The sequence below is a fragment of the Pinus tabuliformis genome, chromosome 8 (genome assembly GCF_031772625.1).
Source record: "Pinus tabuliformis cultivar Carrire ecotype Pingquan chromosome 8, CPIR1, whole genome shotgun sequence".
Taxonomy (NCBI): Eukaryota; Viridiplantae; Streptophyta; class Pinopsida; order Pinales; family Pinaceae; genus Pinus; species Pinus tabuliformis.
In genome coordinates this window covers 1,467,571,993-1,467,585,057 of record NC_142294.1, presented here as the reverse complement: position 1 = coordinate 1,467,585,057, position 13,065 = coordinate 1,467,571,993, and positions in this window count along the sequence as shown.

Here is a 13,065-nt window from a genome sequence, read left to right as displayed (position 1 = left end):
GTACACGCTTCGACATTGGATGCATGCTCTTCGGATCCCCCTCGGGCAGTTCAGAGTTGGATCACATAGGCTCCGGGTAGAGACAGACCACCAGATAGAGAGAGTTGACAGGACTTGCCGACTATGCCATACACAGGAGGTGGAAACCGAATGGCACTTTATCTTCGGTTGTCCGATATATTATGAGATCAGAGGTCGCTACCACTGTCTGTTCAGAGGACCACAGAACCTAAACAGCTTCTTTAGCTACACGGACCAGAGATGTGTTGCACTTTACATCCAGGAGACTCTAAAGCATCGGGAGCATATCCTCTAGCCTCCCGTCCGACCCAATACTACTCGTCAGATCACCTCTTTCTTCAGCATACTCCCCTCAACCCGAGGAGTCAAGAGATCAACCAGTCCGTGTATCGATCAGTCCGGCTCACACAGATTGACAGACCCTCGTTCAGTTAAGAGGAGAGGCCCCTTACTTACGAGGGCCCAACAGCAGAACCGCTCCAGGCATCTCCCCGAAAGGCAGCCCAGGATCATTAGATCACAGAGACAACACAATGGGAGGCAACCAGCGCCCACCGCTTCAAACCAGCAAACTTTGCTGAACTACCCACAGCTCTTTTCTCTCGGCCTCGAATGCTAGGAGTAGCGGACTTCCACATCCGAGCCCCCAGGGTCTTCTTCACCAGTGAGACTACGACGCAGTCTAGACATCAACAGGCGCGGCCGGGATTGGAGCTCCATTCGCTCTTCCCAACCCGCCTCGTTTTTAGTTTTTAGTTTCTATCTCCCTTTCAGCATTTGTCTTTATGAGGAGACCGATTGGTTCTCCTACTGGGCACGGCCCCCTTATGTAACCGACAGTCCCTTTGACCTACTTTGTGGTCATTCGTTGGACATTAATAAAATTATCTTATCTTATCTTATCTATCTGTTTATCCCTTTTAATTCACACGCATGCACTTCTTCTTAGATATGAACCAAATGTAGAGGCACCAGAGTAAAGGTATAAGGTTTGCACTTCACCGCACTATTTGCAATGTTAGGAGAGGTATTGGACTTGAAAACCGTAGCTTAGACCACAACCATATAGTCTTCCATTCATAGTTTAACCCAAGCAAATATTCCTCGCAAAAATCCTCCTCGATCTCCTTGCTGTCCCTATACTCCTCTATTTATCTTCACCGAAATTTCTTGACAAAAACAGAGGTCTAACCTCTTATATATATACCTATTCATCCTCACAACAAACAACCACGTCCACATGCAAGCCGACATGAGTTATGGAGGTAAGGTCAGCTCAATAACCAGAATTAATTTCCTTATCTTTAAAAATTCATATCTCTTAGAATATTTGGAGTTTTGAGGCATGTGATAACTCATTAGAAAGCTAAAAATATGCTCTAAAAGATGGCATTGGTATCATGTTCAGATGCTGCCTCTAAAGAGTGAGAAATATGTTTTTATGTGACTGGTCAATGGATGGTGCAGAAAAAATAGAGGACAGTGGAAATTCTTGATGGATGGGTTTCATGTCATCAACGGAATCTTTCATCATTAGGATCATCAAGTGTGGTCATCAAGGTGAGGTAAGGACATGTTGTTCATCAAGTATAGTCATCATGGTGATCATCTAATCTTCACTAAGTGTGGTCATTCATCATGGTGCATCGTTGACACTTCTTCAATGTAGGGACACCATCATGTCCTTGATTGCCTTCTTCATCACCTTGTCTCCTTCAACATTATTGGAGGTTTGTCATGTCATCATCAAATCATCATTGGAGGTAGGGCATGTCATCATGTTTATGTCATATAGGCAATATTCCAAGTGTAGTCCTCTTCTGGCATCTTCAAGAATATTTGCCATCCAGTCATTGCTATATCAACGATAAACTATTGACATCAATGACAACCTAGATTAACAAAATCGACTTGGCTCAAGAGAGTCTCGTGCAAGGGTTTCAAGCGGAACTCTTCCAATCATTTCAGTGGACTTCAAGTGCCACCCTTGTTGGCTGCTGGGAGGAGATCACTTCAGATCTTCCATTTGTCATTTGTAGGTGTTTGGAGTGGATTTCGAAAGGAGAAACCCTTGGTCAAAGCATTAATTTTCTGAGTTGAATTGTTATAATTGTAGGATCATTTTTTGCGGCTAAGTTTTCCATTTTCCGTAATATTCTAGAGGGTCGAGTTATTGTTCTTCCTAGAGGCCGAAATATTGTTGAGGCCAAGTTCATTTACTGGAGATCGAGTTTATTCACAGGGGCCATGTTCATTTGCAGAGGCTGAGTCTATTTACTTGAACTGAGTTATCTTTCAAAGAGGCCAAGTTTATATGTTGGGGGGGCGAATTAATTTGTTGAGGCCACCATGAATTGATAAATCAAGGAGGCAATATTGTTCGCTTCAAGAGGAGACCAAATTTAATATTTTGTAGGGGGGGAATGTATATTTCCAGAAGGGTCCAATTCATAATTCCAGGAAGAGGCAAAACTTGTAATTCTAAGAGATCCAAATTACTATCTTCAGGAGGGTTGAATTTACCAAGAGAGCTAAATTATTAGAAGGCCAAGCTCTAATTTTGATGGACAAATTCTCTATAATAGAGTGCCACAAATTGTTGGGTCAATTATCAAATTTCAACTTGATATTTCAGAGAATGGTTTCAAGTTCCAAACCCTCCCTTGTATGCCAATTTTTTTGTCGAGAATCTAATTAAGTTTTGATTTTACCCTAGTTGACATTTCATTGATGGATTGAAATTTTGAATATGGTTGTAGCATTTAATATATTTTGCTAAGAATTTCATAGTTCCTCTAATACATCTATGTTATTACTAGTAATTTCTTTAAAAAAAATACTACATCTTGGTGGGTAACAAGAAAGACCATCTATAGCCAAGCGCAGGTTTATACTTTGTAGAAGGTGTTGCTTTAGCACATTCTCCAATCTCTCCGCCAAGTGCAATTCACAAGCTCAACTTAAGCATGAAATTATGCAGAGTTAAACACTGAAACCTTTCCACTTGAAATTTATTGACGTGGGCAATATGAAAGCTTTGTTTAATCTTTAATGAGTACAACCACACATGATTTTATGTAATAGAAATCCAATTGGTTAACTGGAGGCCTTTCTTGAAGAATCAATGAGTAGAGAACCAAGTTGTCTCAACCATAAGTCTCCCTTCTTGTCAGATGAAATGAATGTCATGAGAAACATTGATCATTAAAGGAGAGCGTAGATATGAGAAATGGATTTATGGCCTCCCTCACCTTTCAAATACCCTCAGTAACAAAAACCACCATTCTTGACTTTGGTAGGGGTGAGGACAAACTCACAAAGGTCTACAAATACAACCGCTACTATCCTTGCTTGAACAACCTTGCTAGCCTCACTTGATCAATTCCCTTAACTCATATGATACTTTAGAAGGGCCTTCTAAGCTTCGTTTCACGAAACACCTTTGGACAACCATTTTTGCACAAAAATCTTGTGCTTGAATCCTTGTGTTGATTATGACCAATTTCACTTTGTGGAAGCCTTTTCTCTAGTTTGAGGTGGCTCAAAGAAAGTTCCTAAGGGACTTTCCAAGGTGTTTATAAACCACCTTTGATAGGAACCAACAAGATGAGTTGTAAACATCAATAATGGCTAGAATCTTGGTGAAAATTTGAAATTTGGCAACTGTTACTACAAAATCTGGCACCTTAGTGCAAAGCCTCAATAAGCAATCTAGATTGACAGCAATAATGGGATCAATCACCACTATCACCTTAGAAATTGTTCATTCGCTTTTCGTAGTTAATGTTATCTCCACAAGGGAGGCTTCCCTAATAGATCTTAGGGACAAGCAGCTTAGGCTAATTACCCCCGAAGTGTCCTACTAAAATATCATCCAAGGATAAATATTCAGTTATTAAGGTTTTGGGTGATATAAGGTATATTTTCAAGAAGGCGAGTTCAAAGGTCCCTATGGATAAATCTAAAAGGCTTCGTTAGTCCAGACATTAGGGGAATTTTTAGGTCTAAAATGGGCCTCCTAAGAAAAATGTACAACCAAAATAAACTTTATAAGAACCAATAGGATTCAAGATGATGATATCAACCATGGGGGATGATTCACCATTTTTGGAGTAAAAAAGTAAAAAGATTAAAAAATAATAAAATAATAAAATTGCTTTTTCAACTCTTATTTTCAACTTATCTCCCTAAGGTTTTACTCAAATTTTGAGCGGGAGTACTCGTTGGATGCAAAATTTAATTCCTCATCCAAGGAGTACCCATGTTGCATACTTTCGATGGACCTCACTACACGAAAAATGAGAAATACATGAAAAGCGTGAAAAGCGTGATCAAGGAAAATTTTAAGGATGGAAAATTTTCTTGAAGTTTAAAACATTGGCGAATCTCACTAATCCCTAATATGCAAATTATAAATGTTTATTGATATATTTGTAAAATTAATCAAATTTATAATTATTTTATATATAGTCTCTCTATAATGTTGGCGATTTTTAAGGTAAAATAATTTTATATTCTAAAATTTGGGCGAATCGTCTTTTATAAAATTGGAAATTGGCGAATCTTTTTTGTGGAAAAATCATGGAAAATTAGCCCACTGGGCGAACATTAGCCCCTAAAATTTTCCATGAGCGTGATTGAAATAACGTTTTTTCATGTATTTCTCATTTTTTGTATAGCAGGGTCCATCAAAAGTATGCAAAATGGGTACTCATTGGATGAGGAATCAAATTTTGCATCCAACAAGTGTTTTCACTTGAAATTTGAGTAAACCCATAGGGAGATAAGTTGAAAAAATAGTTTTTTCTTTTTTCCCTCTAAAATTTGACGATGTAATCAAATCTTATTTTATTATTTCCACTATTATTTTATAGTTTCCTTAGGAGGCCCATTTTAGACCTCAAAAGTCCCCTAATGAGAGGCTCAAATGGCTACCCAAAGACATACAATCAAGAAGATACACTTTTCTATTATAAATTAGGATTTCTAATAGTAATTTTATAGCATGCAAATGTTTATAACAACACAAGCAAAAAAACCCTAGAAAGTGTGATAGACAATTGTAAATTTAGGGCTATTCAATAAGTAAATAAGTGATCTAGGTGGATATTGGTGGATGAAGCAACATACTCGGCAAGTCCTTCAAACCCTGCACCAACACAAATTATGTGCCAACTTGGAGAAATGTACCTTTGACATGGACCATGTCCAATATTTGGTTACACCATTAATGAGCAAGGCATGCATGTGGATTCAACTAAACTCGAAGTCATTCAGGATTGGCCAGCCTCGACCACTTTAACAGTGTTTCGCATGTTTTTGGGTGTTTCCAATTTCTATCAAAGATTCGTGTCGAGATTCTCTCATCTCACATAGCCTTTGAGTCAAGTTATCAAGGGCAGAGCGAAAGAAAAATTTCTTTGGTCCGAGTAACCACAGAAGACATTCGTTGAGCTGAAGCACCTCCTTTCCTCTGTGTGAAAATTTCGAAAGCCGAAATCCTATTGCATCAACTAGTATTATTTCTTCTAACTAATAAATTAATTATTCAATTTATTGCTATGGCAACATCAAAATAAGCACACTTCAACCTTCACAAATAAAACCACAGAAATAAATAGTGTTGGAAATTGTGAAAATACTAGCACACATTAAAAATGACACTGTTATTTTTGGACAAAAGTCCCCAGAAAAAACCCAACTTGGGAAAATCAATGTAGTAGTGAGGGTTTTTATTATTATGTGGCAGTGAAAATCTGAGTACAATCTGGATGCTTGAAACTGGAAATCCACAACAAGAAAATCTGGGCAAAATTACTGAAGGGAATTACCCTTCCTAGACAAGCAATCCCGACACAACCTGCCTACAGAAAACTCGGCCTCTTGAAGCCTCTGCGTTGCACTATGGTGTCTCTATGATGTCAATCCTCTAACTAGTCTCTGATGAAGTCGTTCTGCCTTCTAGTGCTGACAAAATCGTCTCCCCGACCCTCTATAACCTCTTCTCGACCACTAGAACTGAGAATGAATTTTCTCCTCAACAAATCGAACTGCCCACTCTAAAGCAACTGCGCAGTCCTTTGTGCTGCCTCGCTGGGAAAACTCGGCCCTCTTGCTGCTACTACCTCTTCGGATCTGGAATAGACTTCCTTCAGATCACTGTCCCTGCCCCTCACTCACTACTTCGATCTTTGTCTTTCTCTCCAACAACTTACTGCTACTACTTAGGAAATCGATCTGCCAAGGAAATTGAACTACTCAAGTGTATTATCCACCACCACATCGACCTCCTCTTATAAGCCACTGTTGGAGCACTAATGACCAAGATTAAAACATAATCGATGGCTAGGATCATCTCTGGATTGATCTGTGTGAGTTTCTAGACTCTTCTCGCCTTATCTCAATTAATACTAATTAACCATATTCCCTAAGTTTAGACTTAGGAAATATTTAAAAAACGGTTAGTAATCTAATTGAAACACTTCTAGGTGGAATTTCCAAAAACGAATTCTGAGTTTTGGAGATCTCATGTGTTCTAGCCTCTCCACCAAATTTCGTGGCCACAACACATACTATGCTACAAAAACTAACACTCCCTCTTAGTGAGGAATGTGTTCTACTGTTTCACTCCCTGCCACAACACCCTGTCTCTGCACAATCTCCTATCATGTTATTGATGTATGGCCATACTATCCACCAACCATTGCGCAACTTTACTATACACTACATTTGTGTTGCTGCTAACACTGCCATATTGCTGCCAACATTGCATTTGCACTGTAACTCCCTCTCATATGTTGTTGCTGCAACTGCAACATCTGCAACTGAAAAGCATCCAAAACACTGAATCAACTGTGTTCAGTATGATGCATCTATCACCTGAGTCTTTGGTTTCTACTAGCATTTGCACTGTCATTAAAGGATCTACGTTGTTGATATCTCTGCACTGTGCCAACTACACTGCTGCCAACTCTGCACTGTTCTCCCCAACATCTGACTGCTACTAGTCTCTCTAACCTCGGTCTCTGACTGCATCAACTGCAACTGATCCATCCTGCTACTGAATACTGTGGGCTCCTATAGCCAAGTATTGATCCATGAGTTGGACTCTTCAAGGACCCTGCCCAATCTTTGTAGTTCTCTAGGACGACAGTACCAAATCTCCCCACCTCATTCCTGCAGGTATATCTGCGAACATTGCGAAGTCTTCCTCCAAACAAGAGGACAACCTATCAATCTCCATTGAAGCTGCCTGTTGGTCTTGCTTCTCCTCCTTATCCTTCTTCCTGAGAGGACACTAAGTACTATAGTGACCAAGCTCACCACACCTTAAGCATTTGACCTTTGACAGGTCCTTCTTCTTTCTCTGCCCCCCATGCCCCTGATTGGGACCCTTAGGTGTGAGGGCCACATTCTCCTCATCCTTCACCACCTTTGATCCACTACTGTTGTTGCCACTGATGGAGCTCTTCAACAAAGCTCATCTCAACTCCTATTGTTGCAAATCAGCTCACATCCTATCCCTATCTGGTAGCCTATCTTTGCCCAATATGCTTTGCACAAAAACCTGCAAATCCTCTGAGACACTGTTGACTGCCAATCACACTAGCTCCGTGGGTTGAGGCGCTGCTCCAATAGCAAACAATTGGTCCCAGACCTCCTGAATCCTAGTCCTTTCCCCTCTTGCATCCGTATGCATCTCATTTTCTCCTCAAGAAACATCTTCTACTGCTCGAAAGTTCCCTGGTATAATGTGGAGAGAGCATCCCACATCTATTTGGCAGTATCTTTGCTAGCTATATGTGAGACAATATGATCCCGGACTCCATCCAAGATCAATTTCTTCGCCCACGCTATCTCATTTTTGTATTCTTTCTATTGATTTACATCCTGGGGGAAGTTGGAACTGCCACTACATTATCATTGTAGGCTTTGAGGCCATTTTCATCTGGAAGGAAGGGCATCCTTACGTTCCAGATGACATAGTTGGAAGCTCCATCCAACCTATCCTGATCACGAAGCCTTGTAGGGGCCATCTCAATGAACTGTCAAAAATCCATCTTTCCTTCTACTTGGATGCTTCTCTGCAACTCACACTCCCTTCTAGAGTGAGAAGATCTACTCACAACTACTGCCAATCTACGAGGAAAACTGAACTTCTGAGACTACAAGTTCCTTGAGGGAAATTTTCTCTCAACTATGTGTGCTTCTCTCTCTTCCACCTAACGCTAGCTCTACTCTAGCAAACTACTGTAAAAATCCTCTACGTCCAGCTAGAGACCTTCCCAACGAAAAATATGAGCTGCTCCCTCTGCCTCTGGAATTACTCGATCAGGAAAATCGAATTTTTCTGCTGAAAAATTAAGTTTCCTCAAGTAACTCAGCCTGCCTAGCAAAACACTGCGCTTCCCCTGGGAATTTCAGCCTGCTGCTCTCACTGAACAAAAAAATTTCCTCTTTCACTTCTGAGCTCTTTGGTTGATCAACTGCGCTTTGATACCATGTGAAAAATTTTGAAAACCGAAATCCTATTGCAGCAACTGGTATTATTTCTTCTAATTGATATTAGTTATTCATTTTATTACTACGAAAACATTGAAATAAACACACTACAACCTTCACAAATAAAAATGTGGAAATAAATAGTGTTGGAAACTGAGAAAATACTAGTACACACAATAAAAATGACACCGTTATTTTTGGACAAAAGTCCCTGGAAAAACCCAACTTGGGAAACCCAATGCAGTAGTGAGGGTTTTTATTATTAGTAAGCAGTGAAATCTGAGTACAATATGGATGCCTAAAACTGGCAATCCACAACAAGAAAATATGGGAAAAATTATTGAAGGGAATTACCCTTCCTCCACAAGTAATCCTAGTACAACCTGCCTACAGATAACTTAGCCTATTGAAGCCTCTGCGTTAGCCACTGTGCTACACTCCGCAGTCTATATGACGTCAAGCCTTTGACTGGTCTATGATGAAGTCATTTTGCTTTCTGCCACTGAGAAAAACGTCTCTCCAGCCCTTTGGAACCTTTGCCCGGCCATTGGAACTGAGAACAGATTTTCTCTTCAACAAATCGAACTACCCTCTCTGAAGCAACTGTGCAGGCCTTTACGCTACCTCACTGGGAAAACTCAGCCCTCTTACTGCTGCCTCTCCGGATCTGGAATAGACTTCTTTTGGATCACTGTCCCTGCCCCTCACTCATTGCTTCGATCTCTGGATCTCTCTTCGGCAACTAATTGCTTCTACTCAGGAAATTGATCTGCCAAGCAAATCAAACTACTCAAGTGTATTCTCCATCACCACATCGACCTCATCTTATAATCCATTGTTGGAGCACCAACAACCAAGATTAAAATGTAATCGATGGCTAGGATTATCTCTAGATCGATCCGTGTGAGTTTCTAGACTATTCTCGACTTATATCAATTAATATTGATTAATTAACTGTGAAAATTCTATCACTGCAGCAACTGATTTACTTCTCCTACTTATTCCACAATAAGTTATTTATGAAATTACTTCAATAAACATTAAAATAAATGTTGCTGCAGATATCACACCGTAATACAAAAACAAACATATGCACAAGCATTAACACATTGACACAGATATTTTGGACAACAATCCCCGGAAAAACCCAATGTAGGAAAACCGGTGTAGCAAGGGAGGATTTTATTATTCAACAATTTTTCTGTACTACAGGGTGCCAAACTAGCTTACCCACAGAGAGAAATAATTCTCTAGCACTTCTCCCAATCCTAGCATCAGCCCAACTGACCTCTGCGTGGCTCTCAAACCCTCTGCATCAACCCCTGCTTGACTGCGTCAGCCCTGGGCCTCTCTACGTCACTCACGCAGGCCCAACAAGTGACTGCGCAGTCTTCTGCTACCTCTGCATCTGCCTTAAAAGCCCTGCGTCTTCCTTTCTTGCCTCAGAGCTGATCTCCAGTTTTTGATCCTGCCTCTCTGCTCCATACTTGCTGCCTCCTGACTGCTCACCAGACCACTGGTTCAATTTCTCAACTAACCCCGCTCCAGAAATTGAACTGACTGGTCTCTCTCACTGTGTTCTCCAAGTGACCCTCAAGCCTCCTTTATACTTTTCTCGTTGACAAATCAACAGTCGAGATTAAGTCCTTAATCAACAGCTAAGATTAGATCTAGCTTGATCCACGACTTTTGGACCATTCTAACACAATTTATATTAAAACACATTAATATTTTATTTTCCCTAAGTTTAGACTTAGGGACTCCATTAAGAATATTAATTATTTTAATATCTCCCAAACTATTTAGAATTTGCGTAAACCCTCTCTGGGTATTGGATATTTCATGTGCCTTATCCTCCCCACCAATTTTCGTGGCTAAAGCACATCTGATGCTACCCCAAATAAACATTAACCACATTCCCTAAGTTTTGACTTAGGAAATATTTAAAAAATGGTTAATAATCTAATTGAGACACTTCTAGGCAGAATTTCTAGAAACAATTTTCAGGGTTTGGAAATCTCATGTATTCTAGCCTCTCCACCAAATTTCGTGGCTAGAACACTCTGATGCTACAAAAACTAACACTCTGCACCAGTACTCACATTGTCAGACCTGCAACAACCATTTCAAATTGAGACAGATGCCTCGGACTATGCTATTGGTGCAGTTCTCACCCTGCAAGTGCATCCAATGGCCAATGGCCTATCATAGTGAGACACTCTCTAATACAATTCGAAAACATCCCACCTATGATAAAGAGATGTATTCCATCAAGCAGGCTTGTCGAAATTGGAAACATTACATTCTGCAGAAGGAGACAATCATCCACATAGATCACCATCCTTTTGAATTTATTTAGACACAAGGAAAGTTGCAGAACGACTACCATAAGAAATTTTCCACATATCTGCAACAATTTCATTTGAACATTAAGTACAACAAGGTTAGCACCAATAATGTTGCAGATTGCCTCAACCGTCCATCGGTTGTGGCGCTGACCACTGTTCTTGACTCTCGTGGGCACGAGACTTCTAGATGGCTGCAACTTTACAAAAATGATCTAGAAGTCGCCACCACATACCAGATGTTGATGGATGGCAAGTAAATTTCGGACTTCCACCTTCAGGATGCATTGTTATGCCACCTGGGACACCTTTGTGTTCCTTCAAGCGAGCATGCCAAGATGATTTGGGAGGCACATTATAGTCAGGTCGTGGGACACTTTGGTGTAGAGAAGATAGTGGCAGTACTGCAAAAGTATTTTTATTGGCCAAGTCTCTGACAGGATGTTGGAAAATATATCAAATCCTACACTACTTGTGCCATCGCCAAGCCAACCATTAACATGCAAGGCCAGTATACTCCTCTGCATACTCCTAACCAGCCCTGGGAATCCATCTCCATTGACTATATGTCTAGCGTTCTTTCTACTAAGCATAGCAATGACTATGTATTTGTGGTCATCATGTAATATCCCTTTCAAGAGATTTTGTAGAAAATTAATTCAACCAAAATTTCTCCATAATATAACCATTCAATTCACAAAAGATTTCCATGTAAAATAGAACAAATAGATTGCATGCAATTCAATAACATGATAGGCAGAAATAATCTCAACTTTATTACAATAGAAATTGGGGTTTACACGCTGATACAATAAAATAGCTGAGATGGAAAGTTGGCCTCAAGAATCTGCTCCAATGTTGTGCTTGCCCTCCAAAACTGAACTAAAATGTCACTGCTGAGCTCTCCTGTGAATTTTGGATGAAATCACCAAGGGGATATGGGTACTCGCCCAATCTCACTAAATCACCCGAGGGTCTCCATCCTGGTCTACCAAGGGAGTAGAGAACTAGGTCCTCAACCTCTCATACAAGAAGAAATATCAAATCCAAGATGTCCTCTAATGGCCTCCTCCTCCTCTTTTATAGATCTGATGGACCCCTCTAGAACCTCCAATTTTATTATTATTTTAATCATTAAGCACATTTCCCTTAATTAAAATATTCTTTTTAATGTGGGGAAATGGTAAATTGGCCACCATGCCTCCTCAAGCTACTAAAAATCACTTCTAGCCATCCCATCCTATAGATCTTCTCATTCTGGTTCCAACAAGCTATTACACTAAGGTGTTTTGCCAAGTATTCCTCCCAAAATGCCACCTTAAGCGTAATTAATTGAGTCAGGCCCATTAATAACTCAATTTTTGAAAGTTATTAGAATGCAACGGAACGAAAGGGAAACTGTGTGGATGATGGAATATACCAAGCGAATGTCATCGAACCTCATAAAAACTCCTCAAAACCCAACCAAAAGCCCCTGGGCCTGTCGATGACGCAAACCTGCACCTGTGACCTGTCTGCCCCCAACTCTAAAGGTCCATCCTAACCATGCCATAAGGAACACCAGAAAAAGGAACATCACAAATCCTCTGCCCCAAGATTGCTTGCCCTCAAGCAATCCATATTTGTCAGCGAACCTAGTCATCCCATGCAACTAGGAATCAATACCTGGATCCCATACAAACCACTGGGTGATGTCATATCTCCGTGCCACTTAGCTAAGAACGGATCCCTCAATGCTCGGATCCCAAACTAAACTATGACTTGACCTGCCATCAATAGATCCTCCCGGATCCTAATTCCACCATGGACAAGCATCAAGGCTTCATGGCTCCCGCTATGCTATAGCTTCGGCTATGAATGTTACTCCATCAATCACATACCAACTCATCACCTCTCTCCAATCCAACGCTCGGCATAGACCAAGGTCAATCCCTCCATGCTGATGTTGTGCTGAAATACTAATGAGCGGCCGACCTCCATCCTGCCGCCAAGGTTAATTTTAGGGGCGAATAATAGCCCAAAGGCGAAATTTAAGGCTTTTTATATTTTAATGGGGCGAATTTTTAATTAAAATAATAATTTTTTTTTAATATAATTAGCCCATATTTTATTTAAAAATTAATTTATTTTTTTATTTTAGCCCAGGGCGGATAAACTAACCGAATCGTATTTGATCAAAATAGCCCCATTTTGATAT